Here is a 20,672-nt window from a genome sequence, read left to right as displayed (position 1 = left end):
CCTCCGTCCACGCCCACTTCCGTTCCTCCACTTTCCCTTAGGAGGGAGGAGGGGACTGGGGGTGTTAAAGAGTAGCGACTTCCTCCTACTCTCCGCCCCCGCCTCTCTACCCCCTGCTACAATGTCTTCCGGGTCGCGATCGCCTCGGAGCCTTCTGGGAAACCATCTCATTTCCTCCCCTCCCCCTCCTCCTGCCTTCAACCAACCAGCCTCCCGTCAGAGAGGGACATGCGCAGTGAGTGCCTCCCGTCTCTTCTACCCGAACCCCCCTCCCCCCCCAAGCAGAGAGACCCCAGCAGCAGCAGCAGCTGATGATGAAGAGAGAGGCAGTGGCAGAGGGGGGGCACCTTTTATTTCTATTTTTAAAGGGACAGGACACTAATTTTACCCCACTTCAACCTTGAATTGAGGGGGGTGGGGGGAAGGCGGCTGAGTTCCTTCCCCCACCCTCCAGCCCTGAGACCTGAGAGGGGGATTGAGCCTGAGAGAGAAGGAGAAGGAGTTTCTTCTTCTTCGAAAACCCCCATCTACGACTCCTACCCCCTCACCCCTCCACTAGCCTCTCTCCCGAGCCCCCTCCATCCTCCTCCTCTTTGGCCGTGAGAGGAGAGAAAGAGACCAAAAGCCTCTTAGCAACACAGACCCTTCTCTGCTGTTGCTGCTGCTGCTGCTACTGCTGCTGCTGCTTGGCCCTGGCTGGAGACATCTCACTACACCCAGGAGCAGCCACTTCCCCAGCTCTCCTCCTCCTTCGCCTCCTCCTCCACCCCCCCCCCCCCTTTATTACCCTTTGTGTCATCCTCCACAGCTCCAGGGAAGGCACTCAAAAGTGGGGGGCAGAAAAGGTAAGTGTGTCTGTGGGGGCTTCATTGCCTTCCTCTGGCTCTGACTTTAACTCCGGGGCAACAGTAGCACCAAACCACAGACGCAGTGGAGCTCCGGGGTGGGGAGGGGGTGGTGCTGGGGGGGTGGTGAAGGAGGGGTTGGAGTGGGGAGGGGTGTGTGAGGTGGGTGCCCATCCTGTCAGAGCAGGAAGGGCACTTTTTATTTTTATTTGCTGTTGTCAAAAGTGGTTTCTCTCCTCCAGCTAACATCTGATTGTGTCTTGCTCCAGTGGGGGAGAATACAAAAACAACCCCCTCCTTCCTCCAATGAGGCGCCAGGGAGAGAGACAGAAAGAGGCACACTTTCTAGATGTCACTTTAAAAAAATCATTTGGAGAGCTTTTTTCCTTTTTCCCTAGGAAAAGCTCCACTGCATTTGTTTCTGAGTGGGAAAATGTCGGGATCTGGATTGTATCGGAACTGCTTATCCATTTGTAGACCTGAGTGTTTTCCCCTTTTTGGTTCTGTATGTGATTTGGATATTGACTTCAGTGTTGGAACAGACTTGATTGGTTTTTGCTTCCTGGGTTTAATTTTCCTTTTTTTTCGTTTTGTCTGACTTGCATAGAAATTTTAAAAATTTTGGTTGATAGAGGCCTTTGGTTAGGTTTTGACTTGTATTATTGCTTTTTTTTGTTTAATGTTTGTTTCATATATTAGCATATTAAAGTTAAAAGCTTAAAATGCTTTAAGTTAAATATCACTGGTATTGTTTATCCCTATATACGTTCGTGATATTTATTTTACATAAGATGAGAATATTATCTATTTCATAATTAATTTGAGTATTTTTCTAATCTTTGTAACTTGTCTGAACAAGTAATCCCCATTGAAAACTTTTATGTTGTTCTGACTTCATGGAAGGCCAAACCTCTCCATCAATAGTTTGCTGGATTGGTACCACTTGCAGTTTTAACTGAATTATTTATTTACTGTTGTAAATTGAGATGAGTTTTTCATCTCTGGGGGGTACTGAACCAAATTGCTCACTATATGTGAAAGGATTCAAATTCCTAAAATGTTTTCATGAGTCAAGGAAATCATGATGGTATAGTTAGTACATGCATTGTAGTGAGATATAATGAGATATAAATTGAAAGATAAATCAGATTTAGGTTTATAGAGGAACAGTCTTGATAAAAATAACTATTTTTCATTTTTACATGGTATGTTCTCAGTGAATGGTTTTCAAATTCAGTACTGTATTTGATTTCAGAAATGCTAGAAAGTATGTTTGTGATGTTGTGATGTAGGCCTTTTACTAGGGCTTACATTAGAAAGTGGTATTTTGTTTCATATGTACATTTCTTTATCCTTTCCTTAAAGATGGATGCACACATTCACACACACACAATCTCTCTCTCTCTCACACACGCACACACATACACACCCTTTTCTTATAACTGCGTTGGTATCTCTGATCCCATAATTTATGTCAGCAAAAAATATTCTCCTGTAAAGTAGCAATTTTGTGATCAGACTGGCAATGTGAAAACAGCAATTTGATCAACTAGAAAGGATTGAAGAAAAATAAATCTAGAAGGATATTTGACACAAATATTGGAAAGACAATACTTTTAATTTTTTAATTTTCATGATGGTAAAGCAAAAACACAATATATTTACACTTTAGAGACAAGAAAGCATTGCATATGTAGAAGCTTGTTCTGTAAAATTTTAATTACCAACTGTGTGCAAAAGTAGACATTTACACAGGGGAAGGAAAAGCTCTGTAGCAATAAAGAACATGGTCCTATTTCTCTCCTTTCTGTTGTGAATTTGAACAATTTCTTACCTTTCTGTGAGGTGTAATTGGTGTACTTTGGCAGAAATCTGTGCCAAGTTCAAGTTTGTCTCCCAATAATAGTATTTCAGATGCACCTAGGATTTCTTGTCCTCACCTTAATACCTCAGCAACCTTAACATAAAAGACGGAAGTAGAACATAATGAAGAAATAACTTTTAAGTAAAGTGAATTGAGTAGGTTATTGGGGTGGTAGTTTCCCAGTAGGCAGCTGAGAGAAAATTTATAGCTTGATTATGATACTTTTACTTACTTTCTGTTTTTGTTTGAAAACATTTCTTATACTACCACCCTCAGGGTAACCCTATATGGTTTAAAGATTCTAGACTGCCTCTTAAGTTGAATAATGACTTACCTTTAAAAAAGCTGTTTATAAATAAATAAATAAATAATAAATTAAAAAGCTGTTTATTTTTTTATGGCTTGTTTCTTAAGTATTAAGATATATTTTAGAGTTGTGAGTTTCATGGAGGTGGTATCTTGGAGGTCAGTTTGTCCAACTCTTCATTTTCTGTATTGCGGGAGTTCAGAGAGTTGTGGAAGCTTACACAGAGTTCTAAGGCCTTTAAGTGGACAGCACATGGACCAGAGAACTCTGGTCTCTTGACATTCACTAAGCTACACTATCTTATTTTCTTTTATCAGGAATAAAACTATCATGCACATGACACTTAAGGGTTTTATATGGGGTCATATTCTAAGAATATTAAATAGCTGTAAAGCTGGAATTTTGTCCATTTACAATTCAGTAATTTGTTGTTGATTTTTTTTTTAGGGGGTACAATGATTTCTCTCATTGTCAATTGTGACTGTTTTGAGAATTATTTCAGCTTTCCCTAATGGTTATTTCCCCCCCTGCACTTCTAGTTAATCAGTGAATATACTTCTTACTCCTGTATTAAGCTATCTATCTATATCTATATCTATATGTGAAAAATGCATATTGTATTATAAATGCTTGTTTATGATTCTTGCACTATGAACTACTTTAAGACTAAGTTTTTTTTTTCTTGTTAGTATTTATATCCCCCACAGCACAGTGTTCAGTACACAATAGGCCCTAATGGTTGTTTGTCATATTTGATATTATAATTAAACGTATTTGAATTTCTTGACTCTTAGATGTAGAATTTCTTCATTTTCTTCCTTTTTCCTTTCCTTCCTGCTACAGTATATTCACTACCATGATTTTTTTTCTTTATCTTTACTATGGTTCTCACTTTTTCTAGTGGCCAAATTAAATCCTGTTAACAAATAGTACTCATAAGAAATGAAAACGTTCTGTACAGGATGCAGTTTGACAAAAGTGATTTATTTTAAATAAGGGATTAGAAAATTTCCAATTAAGAGTGTACTAGCGAATGTTCTGGATATACTTAAATTTCATTTCATTGAGTAACTGGCAGAATAGGTTATTGGAATGATTAGCCTGCATTTACCAGCTCTATAAAGCAACTGTAACTTAGGTGACGTGTTTCCCTTTGTTTTTTTCGGTCCTTACCCAGACAGTTACCAACTTTCCAGTTTTCTGTGGATATGAAGATTATTCCTAGTCATCAGTGGGACCCCAGGAAGTCAGCCAGAAAGCCTATGTGCAACTTATGAACCTTTGCAAACTTGTCTGTATTTTGAATGTACGTGCAAAACAGATTGTATTCACTCATTAAACGTTTATCGAGTATCTAATGTACGTCAGGCACCATGCTAGGCATCTGAGAAACAAGGATGGGTCCCTACAGTTTGTGGAAGGTATCTTAATTGTGTTACACAGGTGTATTGGTCATATCTTTATTTGATGTTTCTACCTAAATTAATTTTATGAACTAAATGGATAGTGCCAGGTAGAAAAATGCATGTTTAAAAAGGCTATTGCTGTATTTTATTAGAACAGACTAAAGAGAAAAATTTGCACTTAATATTGTATTCTGGAGATTTCTATTCTGTATATAATTCAGTAATTTTAGACCATAACAGTAGTGTATATGGCTATCACTTCTGATATTTTATTACTATATACTTTTCTTTGAAGGTGACCAACACCATTCATTAAAGTATATATTTTTTACTAAATTATCACCCATCCTAAAAACCCAACTCTTTAATCTTAAACATTTTTTCCTTCTAAAGTAACTTTCTCTTTACGTCTCATATAAGAGGTTATCTTTCATGGTTCATTGGAAGACATTGTACATTATCGTTTTGAGCATTTAGTTATTTTCTACTGTAGTTTAAGCTGTCAGTATGATTTAATTAAAATGGAATAATTAATTGGCTTCCCTGGTAGCTCAGATGATAAAGAATCTGCCTGCAATGTAGGAGACCAGGGTTCCATCCCTGGCTCTGGAAGATCCCCTGGAGAAGGGAATGGCAACCCACTCTAGTATTCTTGCTTGGAGAATTCCACGGACAGAGCAGCTACATACAGTCTATGGGGTCACAAAGAGTCGGATGTGACTGAGCAACTAACACACACATACCATTTAGGAGTTTTGGAATTTTTAACGTGTACTTCATGTATTTCTCCAATATCCTCATAAGAAACTTCCCAGTTCTAGTTTTAAATGAGTTGCAGTTTTTAATCTTTATATGTGACATCGTTTCTAGTACCTTAGTAAAATGAGTTCTTAGTTGAATGATTTCTTAGAAACAAAAAACAGTATCTTAGTTCTGTCATAGTTTTTAATATATAAATTTAAAAGCATGTTAGAGATTTCCTGAATTTCCTTTGCTCTTATATACCTTTTAGAATAATACTTTTTCACCAGTTAAAAAAAGGAGGGGATCCCCTGCTGGATACAGTATTTTGTGAAGGTAAATAGATTTATGAGGGTCAGTCAATTCTGATCTCTTTCACATTCATTCTTAATTTTCTGTTTTAGTAATAATTATAAAACTTACCATTATTTAAACTGACTAGCACTGTGAAAAATATTATCAATCTCGGTCAGTCCTTAAAGTGGTCCTGTGAACTTTGTAACATTGTCTCCATGTTATAAATGAGGAAACCTATTAGTAATAAAACAACAACAAAAGTCCTATTAGCAGCAAAATATTCCATCATGGTAAATTCATGACACTTTCTAATTAAAGACACAATTTTAGTAAAGAATTTTTATCATTCAGTAAGTATTCTGGTAAACATTAGTAAAATTATGGCCCCAGTAGCTTGTTGATAGGATAATGGAAATTTTCTCAAAATTTGTAAGGACAGGAAAACAAACCAAAAAAAACCCAGTTCTTTATAAGGAACGTAGATGCAGACCAGTGTACAACTTGGAAGTAAAATATACATAGAGTCAGTCTTCTCATCATACAGCAAAAATGACACTTAGACCTTCTAGATATTGAACTTCCTTTGTTTTGCATGGAATTAAATTTAGCATTTTGTTTCATGAAGTTTGGAGGTTTCAACAATTTGTGATCCAGTGAATATTTACTATAAAAATTTTTGTATAACTGTTGATAATGGAAAACCTATAAACAAAACAGTTTATATTGCCTAATGTTTTGGTATGTGTATATGTGTACTTTCTGTACCCGCTATCTTATAATATTTTTCATAATTACTACATGATGAATATAGGATGAAGTTTAACATACTCTTTTTAGTATTGCTTAAAGTCAAATTTTTTTGGTATAAGAATGTACGACTTGGATTCTCTAGATGCCCAAATTATTATGTTGTTCTTTAAAGCAGCTACTGAATTAAGATCCATCTAGCAAAGTTGATTTTTATATCCTTTACTTTTAGGAGAAAAAAATAATTTAAAAAAATTATATTTTATTAATCAAGTAACTTTCATATCCATCCTAAGTAATGCAATTCATTCTGTATGCTTACATTAACTCTATTATCCTATAAATACTATACCAATGCATTATGACCAGTAGAATTTGGAAATATTTTTAAATGCTATAGAACTATTCTATGTCATCTGTTATTCTTCAGAAAGAAGCTTTATAATAAATGTGATTTATTGCTTTTAAACTAATCTAAATAATTGGTGGGAGTGAAAAAAATCTGTGGTTCTAAATAATCTCCTTTAGATAACCTACAGGTGATTCAGTTAGTTGAAAGTAGAGATTCTAACTCTTTAGCATTTCTCTTTGAGGTATTTCTATATCATGTAAGATTTTAGAGGTTGGAATGACTCAGTGTAACTCTTCAGATAGACACAGGGTGAACTAGGCTTAATGTACGTTAAGGTTTATCTTCTAATGTAGCTAGACAGAAAAGAAAATCACTGATGATACCATACATGGTGGAAAGCATACAGTTCAGAGTTGGTTAAAATTCTGATTTGAGTTCTTACTTGGCTTGACCTGTGTAACCTTTTCTTAAGAGAACTTGTAATTAAGTTCTGTGATTTTTCCTTGTATTCATAGCTGTTGTTTTCTACGCCTTGATTCTGGAAGTATCTACTACTCTGTTGACCACTGATTGATATAATCCATACATTCTTAATACCTCTGGTACCTAAAAATAATAATCTAGGTTCACTGGTGTTGGAAGAGGGAAGTATTCCACATTCAACAAAACGTGTTGATTTTTACATAGCTCCTTTACTGATCTAAAAAGTACACTGATCTAAAAAGTATATGTTATGTAAAACAGAAAAGATTTTTACTTATTTGGGTATTTATCATACCAGTGGTATTTGTAGCTGGTAAGAGCTTTCTGATATACAGTGAACTGAACACTGTAGTGAACATTCAGTGAATACAGTGAACATTCAAACTTCAATTAATGATAAATAAAGTTGTCATTACTGAATATTAAGTAACATCAAAATAGGAGAAATCAAATACATATTCCAGTAATGACTGAAATTTAGAGGTTGTTTTTTAGCATTATTCCAAAGTCATTTTCCTTCTTCTGCATTCGTCACACTGGAGTTTGTGCAGAAGGATTTCTTGGCCATTTTGGAGACTGTAATCTAGTTAAAAGGTTTGTTTATGCTTCCCATCTCTGTTCTGCTGATGGTATTAGAATGCAGGCCAGAGCCAGACATCTAACTGTTTATAACATTCAAACTTCAATTAAAGCTACAGTGTTCAGTTCACTGTATATCAGAAAGCTCTTACCAGCTACAAATACCACCAGTAATTATGGCAATGATTTTGTGTGGCCATCGGCCTTCCTAAATCATGCCAATCCTTACGAATTCCCTTTTTATTTAGCAAGTATTAACTTTGAATTACTTTATAGAAGTGTAAAAATGAACTGTATTTTCTTCTACAAGTACTATAGCCTTTCCTTTTAACAATCTTTTTGATAATAAAACCTAACAGCTTATATTATTGCACATCTTATTTAAGTGATCCAGGTTAGCTTTTTTTAAGATTAGTAAATTTTTAGTAGGTGTTCATTTTGCTATCCACTTGATTTGACTCCTGTTTCTAGTTTGAACAATATAGTATTATTTGGTCTGTTAAAAAACAAAACTATCAGTCACATTACTACAGTTTTCTTATATATATGAGAGGAGACCAGATCCACATAATACAGATTTTAATCTCATATTGCTTTTCTGGTCTGCTGCTCTTACCGTTTGTGGTTTCTGTGTTTTCAGTATGATGATAAACTGTTTTTAAAGTTTTCTTTAAGCTGGTAAGAATTCTCTGAAAACAGTTTTCAGCAGCTTCTCTGTTTTTTGTACAACGAGTCAGACAATGAATTGTGTATGTGTCTAGTTTTTCTAATTAGGCAGATTTGCTATATTATATTGCTTTTGCTTTTTATAAAAGTTAATTTTAATTTTTATTAATTTTAAGCCTTGATTTACTAAGTGTATATATTCTTTGGTATATACATATATTTTTATTAAAATATAAATTTATAGATTTAAACATTTTGGGAATGATGAAAAATGATATTAAATTGAATGAAAACTTGCTATAACACTCTTAAAATAAGCAACATTATGATGGAAAAAGCTGCATTACTCATTTTCCTTGGCACTGAAACTAATAATCCATTCATTTTGGAATATTACAGGGTAGGAAGTTAGGAAATACTACCTATGATGTCTAAAGATAAGTGCTAACAACAGTCATGCAAAATTTGACTTGTGGGCTAAAAACCTGGAAAGATCGCTAAAGCTAAACTGAAACCAAGTCACAGAATAATGTGCATATTATGATTCCATTTATGTAAAAAAAAAGATTAACATGTATACAACATATAAAAATATATTTGTACACATGTAACACAATGTTGTTGCATATATTTTTATAAAATGAAAAGTTGTGTAAAATATATGCTTTATAGTTATGTAAATATATTAAGAAATGTTCTAAAAAATATGTACCAAATTGACTCCTTAGTTTATAGAAAGTATGTATGTGGGATGCTGGAAGGTGAACAATTCTTAACTGTTTTGCATACTTTAGTATTCTCTCTCTTTAGTCGCTAAGTCGTGTACAACTCTTGGATTTGTTTTTAAGAATCAGCTCATATGCATGTACTGATTTTATAATGGAATTTAATTTTTTTAAATTTTTTTGCTAATTTTATGTATTAAAGGATAGAGAAAAAGAATGACCCAGGAAAATTGCAGTCCTAGCCCCTAATCAACTGTCACATGACTACCTTGAAGAGAATTGAGTATTAGCTAACAATCATCATAGCTTTATAAAGAATTAGGTCTGTTAATCTTACCTAACAGGGTGAAAAGCATAGTCAGTTGAGGCAGGAACAGTGGATGTAATCTATACTGGTTTTTTATTTTGCTACTTACTGCAAAATGCATTTCTCACTATCCTGGGAAAATATAAACTGGAGAAGCAGTGAAGACTGTAAGTCTTAAAAGTGGTAGACAGAAAGTTTTTTGATCTCAGATAAGATAAAATGTATGGACCTAAGATGGGCTTTTGTTATTTTAATCAGTAATCCAAATTATTTTATGTTCATTCAAAATACAGACGGCATAGTCACTTAACATTTTTATGATGTTTTCTGTATTTGCCAACTGGGTTTGAATAGAAGACAAAAATAAAACAGAAGTTTTTTAAGATTAAGTCTTTTTTTTTGTTTTGTTTTTTAGTGACTGAAACTTATACTTGAAAAACACTTAAGGAACCTTTGTAAAATGACACCAAACTGAGTAAGTAAATACTCAGAGTAAAGAAGAAATTAGAATTCTGTAGAGTAAGTCACAGTGGACTTCTTGGGAGGACATTGAGTTAATCAGAATTTAGGTAGAGGAGAGATCTTCAGAAGAGAGTATTTCAAGTAAAGGCAAAGTTTCCAATGGAATAAGGAGATAGGGAAGCTCATTTTTACTAGTTTGAAAGCTAGGATTGAAATTCAGAATAACCTGGTAAATTAGGATAGTGATTAGAAATAATATTTATATTTTAAAAACTTATTTCCCAGAATGCAAGTCAGAAAAGAAATAGGGAAAAAAAAATAACTTGCATAAAAAAATCAGACAGTGAAAATAGTCCTTTGCAACTATGACTGGTAATTACGTCAGAGTCTGAAGCAAGTATATGAGTTGGAAATTTAACACCATAGTTAAAATAGGAAAATTTTATCCAAGGATACTGAGGTTCTTTTTCCCTTCATAATTAAAATTCATACTTAGGTTGGCTCCTAGGATCAGTAATATACAATTAAAGTTATAAATCTTGTATGTAAATACTAAAAAATAACAAAAAGATATAGTTTATGTTTTCTCCATTCACTTTATAAGATTTATTTAGATTTATTTCCAGCAGGCCTCATCATGTAACTTACATCCCACCTACTCCCTACCACCATTTACTGAACTTTTTTTTCCCTGAAGAATAGCAATTTTAGCAAGTTCTATCAAATATGACTCTGTTTTTTGTTCCATCCAAAAAGTCATAATAACTTTTCCTCCAAAACTATGTAGAGATCACTGACTTGGTGTTTATCCTTTTTTTTTTCAATCAGAAGTTGGCTAATGTCTTTCATCAACAAATGTGGGTTGACACCTATTATGTGCTTACTGGAATAGTAAGGGAAAAGAGACATGGGTCTTGCTCTTTTGAACTTCAGTCCTAGAAATGAAGGATATTGGTCAGATAATTGTATAAATTAATGCAAAATTGAAACTATTTCATTTGCTGTATAGAGGTACATGGTATTTAATATGAGGGCTTTTAGAAGGATAGTTTAATCAATAAGTAAGACCAAGGGAAGCTTTTGTTTTGCTTAAGAAAGTGTTTAGTTAGCTGAAATCTTGATGAATTTGAGTCACCTTGATGGAAAAAAATGTTTTGTGGAAGGAACAGTTTGTTCAAAAATCCTGATGGTGGAGAGCATAAGACATAACCTTAAATGAAGGTCAGAGTGACAGAAGCTAAGAACTAGAGAGTACATGGCAAGAAGTAATGCTGAGGAGTTATGTAGGAGCCAAATTACAGGACGTTATAGGCCAAGATTTTCTTTCTTTTTTTAAAAAGATATTTATTTATTTGGCCATGCTGGGTCTTAGTTGCAGCATGCGAGATCTTCAATCATCATTGGGGCATGTGGGATCTTGTTCCCTGATCAAGGATTGAACCTGGGCCCCCTGCACTGGGAGTGCAGAGTCTTAGCCACTGGACCACCAGGGAAGTCTCCAAGATTTTCTTATCTGTAGAGTTACTATATAAACTTAAACTAATATACTCAACAAAAAAACTTACTACCACAGTTGACCCTTGAGTAGTTCTGAGATAGGGATGCTAACCCTCCAAGCAGTCAGAAACCTGAGAATAATTTATAGTTGGTCATTTTATTCATGGTTCTTCTGTTTTGGAGGATTCAACCAATCGTAGATCTTGCAGTACTATAGTATTTACTATTGAAGAAAATCCCTGATTAAGTGGACCCATTTGGTTCAAACCCCTCTTGTTCGTGTCAGCTCTACTTGTAAAAGGGTTGTTGTTATAGTTCATTTTTATTTCTTTTTAAAACTCAGTTTCTCCCATTGCTGTAGTGGTTAAGTCTCCTAAAATACCTTTGTTAGAGTTAACAGTTAAAAGTAGTGAATATAACATCATGCCCTAAACGTACCTAGATGGAACTTAGAAAAGAAAAGCAAAATGGGGGTTAAAATTGTTGTCTCTACATGCTTGAGACAGTCTTCTGGGTATGATTGACTAAGTTTGAGTAATTAAGAAAAAGAATAAGTCTGCAAGTATACCAGGCTAGTGTAAGAAATCATAACGTATGACGTCATATTCAACTGGACAACTTGAGAAGACCCACAGTTGGCACCTGGATATACAACAGTGTGATGTCAGGAGCCTACCAAGAAAGAGAAAGTAGAAGACATCATATTCACAATTTAAATGTTCCAAATCTTGACATATTTTTGTTAACACTATAGGAACACAATGTTTTTAAAAGCAGAATTTTGGAAATTCCCTAGCAGTCTAGAGATTAGAGGGCTGAACTTCCACTCTAGAGGGCACAGGTTCAATCCCTGGTCTTGGTAAACTAAGATCCCACAGACCCAGTAGTATGGCCAAAAAAAGTAGAATTGCAAAATGGTAACAATACAATGCCAACTATATTTATTTTTTTAAGAGTAATTCAGCAGTCAAAAGTAGTTACAAATTTCTAAGTTAACTATTTCAGGCCCTTGAAAATGTGTATCTGTCTTGAAGTCCTACTCTTAAAGACAAAATTGAAGAAATTTAGTTTTTAATTCTTATATTCCATTTAACTTAGAACATTGTCAATAAGATATTTTCATTTCTCGTTGAAGTTTAAATTTGAAGCTTGTTTGAACACCAGTTTCTGTCTGTATTAATAAACAATCTAATTAATAACTAAAGCTTCGTGAAATGCCCCAAGTATTAAGAACATTATAAAAAGACAGATAAATTACTTCAATTTTATTAAGACCAAAATATCTCAAAACGTGTTACATTGTAAGGAAAAGGTAAAATACATGAAAGCATTCGCTGAATAGACAGGGTGCCATCACATTGCTCTTGGTTGATGAATTCTGCCAATGTATCTTTTGTCAGGTGAGCTTTTTTTAAAATTAAATTGATTAATTAATTTTTGGCTGTGCTGGATCTTTGTTGCTGTGGGGCTTTATCTAGGGGGCCACTCATTGCAGTGCATGGACTTCTCATTGTGGTCGCTTCTCTTGTGGAGCACAGGCTCTAGGGCACATGGGCTTGATAGGTGCAGCATACAGGTTTAGTTACCCCATGGAGTGTGGAATCTTCCTAAACCAGGGATCGAACCCGTGTCCCTGCATTGCTAGGCGGATTCTCAACCACTGAGCCACCAGGGAAGCCCCAGTCGGGTGATCTTAAAGTTACCTTTCTGGCATTCTCAGGTATGATTTTTAAAACAGATAAACATGTAAAATTAAGAACTGTATAACTGAGCTTATTGTTTATTTACTTATGTATTTGCATTTTTACTTATTTATAAAACATTCTAAATGTTTTATAAGAGTTTTATAAATGTTTTATAAGAGTTAGGGTTAGGGTTAGGGTTAGACAGTATCACTAGCATTGATTTATTTTACTACAGTGTCTAGCAAATTACTGATGATTCATAGGCCATAAGTATTTGGAAAGCTTACTAGTGTTTGAAAAGCCAGTTTACTAAATTTATCTGATAACTCTTAAGGGGTCATCAACAAAACCAGGGAATGACTTGGGAATTATTCTGTCATTTATGTGTTTCCTCTGTTTTATTAATACAACTTTCTACTTCTCTTTCTGTCAAAGTCTGTTCCAAAGATCCCTAGTTCTATGATAATAGGTTTGACTCCCCTCTCCCCCAAGTAAGATTTCTTCATCAAAATTTTAATAATGTGATTACAGAAGGTTTTGTTTTGGTTTTTACTGCAGTGGTAATCACTAACATTTATTGAGTGCTTATTTATTTTGTGTCACGCACCATTCCAAGAAACACACTTCAGGAAGTTTCCTCATATTTCTTCACAGCTTGTATGTACCTATCCTGGAACTTCTGATAAGAGGGTAAAAGTGAGACAGATACCATTTTCTGTTATTAGTAAAAATCCTGCAACTTTGGGAATGAATAATTATGAAATTTGTCCTTCATATAAATATTGAATTTAATAGTTGTTTTTATATTCTTCTAACCACAGTATTCACAGGTTATCAGTGTTAACCTTTATACTCTTTTTATAAATAGGAAACAACCTTTAGAGCTTCAGAAACATGCCTGGGTTTGAACACAGGTTCCATATACTAACTTCTGTAGTATTCAACTGTGAACTGTTAAGAGTTCCAAACTTTAGTTTGTCTGTAAAGTTAGTATAGTGATGGAGTTTCTCAGAGCGTTGTGACTATTAAATGATAGCGTACCAAGTGCATATAAAATCCTAGCATGTTGTGAACATTCACTAAAACATAGTTTCCTTTCCTTTTCCTTCTCTGCTTGTTCTAGTAGTAGCAATCTTGTTTTAGAATCTTTCTGAAATTATATATGCATTAAATTTTTAAATTGGCTCCTAAAAATGTTTTAAGACTTTTCTGTAATTTTGTAGATGAGGGCTTGATTTACTTCATCTTTTTGGTTTTCTGTACTTTGTTAATAAAATGGGTATTTTTATAAATGTTATTGAACTCAGGTAATAGAGGTAGTAAATGGTCACATTTTGTTCATGTAGATTCTCTACTGATAGCTCACAGCTGTGCTTTTGGTAATTCTTATTAAGTGAAATAATATTGAATAAATTTCCTTTTTTTATTTTTTGATCTTAATTGCAGTTGTAAATAGACAATGTTACAATGGCACAGTAAAACAACAATATTGCAAAAAAATTAAGAGCCACTTCTCTAGACTACCCTAAGTGGGTACAATTATTATACATATTTTACTGATAAGGAAATTGAGGCACAGAATGCTACATAGTAAGTGGTAGAGTAAGGATTTGAATGTATGTATATATTAATATATTTCATCTTTAAAAATGCCTCAGATATATTGAGTGTCATATAAGTGTTAGGTGTTAATAGTGATTATATGTATTATCTGTATCTAAAATTTTGACTAATATGTTAAGGGTCTAATTTGATAATTTCTCATTTGGCAGGGTAGGACAAATTCAGTTTAATCTACAGTTACTTGAAAAATATATCTACATTTATGTAGCATTTTATATTTGCCAAATTCTTTACATTATTTTTACTTCTTAATCTATTATTGAGAGAGAGTGGGGGATGGGGGTTGGAAATCCCTGTCATATCCCATAAAGAAAAAGACATAAAGTTCAGGACCTTCTAAAACCTGACAGTTTTTAAAGTCAGTAGGAAGACTGACATTAGAATCAGAATAATCCATGTGTCAGTTTGTTGAGCCACACATCTCTACTCCTTGTTACATATTGAAACAACAAACTTACTAGTTGGCAAACTAACATTAAAGATGTATTATTCTATTCTTCAAAACGTTCATTGGCTTGTGTCTCCTTTAATGTCCTCTTACCTAAGATGACTCAGATGGTAAAGAAGTTGCCTGCAGTGCAGGAGACCCTGGTTCAATCACTGTGTCCCTTGGAGAAGGGAATGGCTACCCACTCTAGTATTCTTGCCTGGAGAATTCCATGGACAGAGGAGCCTGGAAGGCTACAGTCCCTGGAGTCAAAAAGAGTCGGACATGACTGAGTAACTAGAACTTAACTTACTTAAGGTGGATTCACTGGAAAGATTGTATGAAAAATTTTGTCTTAGGTAGGATTAGACTAATTAAAACTAAGAGGTGGCCTACTATCCCTTAGGACATTTAAGGGTTAAGTATCTTTTTTTAAGTTATCAACTGACTTCCTCCTACCTCCTCCCCCCAACTTTGATGAGCTAGATGGAAACCTCTCCTGTTTCTCATAGTACCTTTAAATAGCTGGTGCTATCACTTCAGTGTGCTTTTCTGAGCCACCCAAGAAATTTAACCATCATTCTTAATATTTTGTTTCTATGAAAGTGATTCTAAGTTTCAAAGAATAAATTATTGAACAATGAACTTTCGAAAAGCAGCAGGATTGTAAGAACTTTCTGTTTTTTAGAATGATATTAGAGAAACATTTTAAATAGAATAGATGTTTGTTTTTTCTCATTTAAAATATTGCATAGTGTCTATAACTCATCATTTTAAGAAAGTGATAAACAGTTTGGTTGCAATCTAGAAAATAATAAATGATGATGACCAGAAAATTCAAAACCATCTCTTTAAGAGAGAATTGTAAATGGTTGGTTAGAGAAATAATAGAAGGATGCTTCTTGCTTAGGAAGTATTTTATGTAAAATAATTTATTATTAATTTTCTCTTTAAAAGTAACAAAACTTAAAATTAGTGTTTTACTCTAACACTTTGCAAGCCTTTGTGGGGACTTTCATGTAAATGCCACTTTTATTTCAGAAAACTAAACAAATATAACTCTATATATGTTTAAAATAGCAAGATATAGATTCAAAGATAAAATGTCTTTACTATTTTCCACGTGAAATAATGTCTAAATTTTAAACAAGTTCTGCAAAATGTTTTCTCTCTCTCTTTTTGGTGTTTTCATATATTCACTCTGCCAATTATTAAGGGCATAGACTCAGGGAACCTAATCATCTAATAAACTAGTTTGAAAACTCAAATTATTTTGTAAATCCTGATGTGATTAAACTACTTTTAAGTTTCTACTAAAAATATTGCTGTGTTTAAAGTAATCTTTTTAAAAGTTATGGCTTGTGAAAAGGATTATTCTCTTTAAATAAGAATGTTATTGATATTTTTAGAATATTATTAAGGTTATATCAGCTGCCAAGGGACGTCAAATCCTGACTCAGGAATATAATATTATTTTCAGAAGCAGGAATTTTTCTCTAAGAGATAAAAGATGTATGTTATTGTCTGTATATTCATATTACATATTCAGTTAGGTAAAGAGAGGTCTAGGACTCAGAAGCAATCTCGGGTTTTTTGTAGTGGTATAAAAAAGCATAAATATTCATTCAGTTGTATGTTCTACATATGTTAACTGCTTGCTGTAAGGCAGATATTCAGCAATAGGTAAGACAGGCAGGGACCATGGAGCTTAGGAGTGATCAACTCTGGAAAGAACAGTTCTCTCAGGTACTTAGAGAATGGAGATATCAGTTGAGTTGTAAAAGACAGACCTTGTAGGTGATAATAATAAATGCATGTAATTTTCAACCTCTCAGTTTTATTAAGAAATAGAGACCCAGAATAGGTAAACGATTTATCTCAGGTCCTATAGCAAGTGGTATATTTAGGACCAAGGTCCCCTTCCTCCCCATTATATTTGGCGCTTGGATTAAAGCAAGAAGCTAAAAAAGAAAATAAGATGCCTTGAAATTCTGACCAGCCACTTTAGACTTGAATATAGTTAATATAATATGATGAACTGTACTTTTTAAGCTCATTTCTATATGCTTGTTTTTATGTTATTTAAATTTTTTGAAATTTCTTTTTGTTTTCCTTAACATTGCATTCAATGTTTCTGCTAAATCCATGTATGTACAAAATTTTCAAAAGGGTGTCCTGTGCCCCTGGAAGACACTTAAATGTTGGTCCTGTGATTCCTGAAGTGCTTGTATACTAGAACTTTTCAGGGGTATTTTCTTTTTCTCAGTGAATAAAATTGTTTTCTTTAATTATCTTGAATTTACTTGTTTCTGGGGGGAAAAAAAGCAAGAGAAAAGCAAGGGATGGTGCAAGATAAAAGGCACAAGTTTGTCCGGGATGGTTTTGATCTAACACTGGTTTGAATACCTGTTACTATAGACTAATTCTGATTATGGCTGATAAAAAAAAAAATTCTTTGTAATAAATTATTAAAGGATATTCCAGTCACTTACAAGGTTTTGATTAAATGATATAAGGATTGGGGAAAAGTTACATATTTCATCTTTGTTTCCTTGTAATTTTTTTATTACATTTTCAGTGTTACTATTTAATTTCTTTAGGTTAACAAAGATTTGAATTTTGTTTTTTTGGGTTTTTTTTAAAGGATATTACTTAGGGATAGCAAAGCACAATTGTAGGATCATAGTTTCAGAAATAAATAAACTGAAAGTTGAGTCTGCAAAGCTAGATGTAGTAACAACAAGAAACATCCCACCTACAATGCATATGGCAAAGGAGAAATATGGTGCAACAGACTACAGACAAAAATAATAACTGGAAGTTAAAAATGCATATTCTGCTTTACAACCTTAGATCTGTCATCTCAGAACTAATAGTACTGTATCTCTTTCTCAGATATAATATGATGATGTAGACATTTAAATTTATAAGAAAAATTTTTTTTCTGAAAGTATCTTCATATTTATACATCATTTATAGTTACAGTGTAATGTCTCCTGTAAAACTTCACTGTTTTTCTGGTACATATTTGTGGTTTTGTCTCTCAGGGACACATACTATTTGCACTCTATTGTTGTGCCAGATTTTTAAAAATTTGTTACATGAAAAATTGAACATAGAAAGGTGGAAAAGTAAATGGTGAAAAAGTTTCACTGAAGAGTTCCTCTAAATAGAAAGCTCTTCTGATGTACTTAAGGTTTTTAGAAATTATTTCCTACCCTTGGCTGAAAAGAAACACAAGAAAACTCAGTGCTGAAAGGTCAGAAGCCACTGCTCCTTGAATAGTAATGAGAAATGAGGATAAAATCGCATTTCAGAAAGTTTAATCTTAAACTAATGAAAAAGTACCCCATTTGTATCTAACTTCCGAATATGTTCATTTCATCAAGTAAGTTACTACTATATATTATGTTATTTTATTAACTTTGAAATTAATTTGTAGATTCTATCCAGAAATAGTATACAGAGTAACGAGTTTCATATGTAAAAAAAGACATTATTATGTGAGTATCAGTTAAACACAAGAGTACTGGCCTGTCAGTTATATTTCAAAATATTTGATAGTTTGGGCACCTGCTGTTGTTTCTCACTTAAATAACAGGTAATTCAGTAGTCTATAAGGGGATGTTGTCTGGTTTGATATTTAATCAGAGCAACCTGCTAGCTAATGCATTCTTTAATTTTTCTAAATTATATGTAAGTTCATGTCCATTTAAGTCTGAGCATGTAGTACATCTAGAGGTAAGCATCTAGCCCTGTGATTCTGTTTCTACAGTCCTGTCATCTGATTAAATACAACTAACAGTTAATGTAATGTATAGTTTAGTGAAAGTTACTCAGTCATATCCGATTGCTACCCCAGGGACTATACAGTCCATGGAATTCTCCAGGCCAGAATACTGGAGTGGGTAGACTTTCCCTTCTCCAGGAGATCTTCCAACTCAGGGACTGAACCCAGGTCTCCCACATTGCAGACAGATTATTTACAAGCTAAGCCACCAGGGAAATCCATTTGATGTACATTTAATGGTATTTATAATCATTGTTGAAATTCATGATAATTAGGAAAGTATAATAGATAATTACTGTAAGCAATAGTAAAAACAGTCATAGATTTTTAAAGAGTTGTTTTTTCTATTTTATTTGTCCAAACAATACTGTCAGTTTTCATAAGACATACAATTTAATCTTTACCATATATAATTCATTAGTTTATTAGCTTATTAATTACTTACCCCATCCTTAACAATTTGTCATGTAAAAGCAATGCTTTTATATACTCTTCTTCTAGTTCTAAGATAGTTCTGGTGGGTGCACATTAAAATCATTCAGGGCAACCTCTTACATTTAAATAAGAGTCTCTGAAAGTGGGGGACCCTTGTATTGTTATTTTTAAAAGTTCCTCAGATGATGCTAAGGTGCAGCAGGTATTAATAATTATTGTTCTTAGTAAGGGCTAAGATCCACTATCTTCAAATTCTTATGCCTTGCTCTAGAGATCTGTAAACATCAGGGTCACAGGGTGCTTGAGTGCTGAGAAACTGCAGAATCTGAACTCTGTAACTTGTTTTGGAAGACACCTAAGTGATGAAATCCTGTGAGGATGGTTTCTGGATCCTCGACTCGACTTCAGACTAGAACTCTGAGACAAGAGCTAGATAACTGAGAACAATCATCCAGACTCAACCCAGTTAAACGTATCTTTAGCCAATATTTTACTCTGGCAGTGATATGGATAGAAAAGCTTTGCCACCTAAAGGGGATTGCTCCCTTCCTGGTTTGCTGTTTGGCTTTCATTGCAAACAGATAAAGAAGACCTGTTGTTGTTCAGTTGCTAAGTCATGTCGAACTCTGCAACCCCATGGACTGCAGAATACCAGGCTCCTATGTCCTCCACTGTCTCATGGAGTTTGCTGAAATTCACGTCCGTTGAGTCGGTGATGCTATCTAACCATCTCGTCCTCTTCTGCCACCTCCTCCTTTTGCCTTCAGTCTTTCCCAGCATCAGGGTCTGTTTCGGCTCTTTGCATCAGGTGGGCAAAGTATTGGAGCTTGAGCTTCAGCATCAGTCCTTCCAATGAATATTCGGGGTTGATTTCATTTAGGATTGACTGTTTTGATCTCCTTGCAGCCCAGGGGACTCTCAAGAGTCTTCTCCAACACCACAGATCAAAAGCATCAATTCTTCGGTGCTCAGCCTTCTTTGTGGTCCAAAGTCTCACATTCCTACGTGGCTGTTGGAAAAACCATAGCTTTGACTATACGACCTTTGTCAGTAAAGTGATGTCTGTCTTTTTTAATTAGCTGTCTAGCTTGTCATAGCTTTCCTTCCAAGGAGCAAGCGTCTTTGAATGTCATGGCTGCAGTTACTGTCCACAGTGATTTCAGAGCCCAAGAAAATAAAATCTGTCACTGCTTCCACTTTTCCCCCATCTGTTTGCCATGAAGTAGTGCGATTGGATGCCATGAGGTTAATTTTTGGAATGTTGAGTTTTGATCCCCCTTTACCACTCTCCTGTTTCACCCTCATCAGGAGACTGTTTAGCTCCTCTCACTTGCTGTCATTAGTGCTGTGTCCTCTGCCGATCCAGGGTTGATATTTCTCCCAGCAATCTTGATTCCAGCTTGTGATTCATCCAGCCTAGCGTTTCACGTGATG

General features: G+C 34.3%; 1 protein-coding gene across 1 annotated transcript in view; it reads right to left on the bottom strand.

The window, feature by feature from the left end:
• The window catches only part of ORC4 (origin recognition complex subunit 4), an 86,036-nt gene extending 85,230 nt beyond the window's left edge, over positions 1 to 806 (bottom strand). Inside the window, exon 1 of the mRNA XM_061135131.1 lies at positions 788 to 806. The gene's annotated coding sequence lies outside the window, so the exon portion shown is untranslated. The remainder of the gene's footprint in view (positions 1 to 787) is intronic.
• Between the last annotated feature and the right edge of the window lie 19,866 nt (positions 807 to 20,672).

The sequence above is a fragment of the Dama dama genome, chromosome 33 (assembly GCF_033118175.1).
Source record: "Dama dama isolate Ldn47 chromosome 33, ASM3311817v1, whole genome shotgun sequence".
Taxonomy (NCBI): Eukaryota; Metazoa; Chordata; class Mammalia; order Artiodactyla; family Cervidae; genus Dama; species Dama dama.
This window is presented reverse-complemented; position numbering and strand designations above follow the sequence as displayed.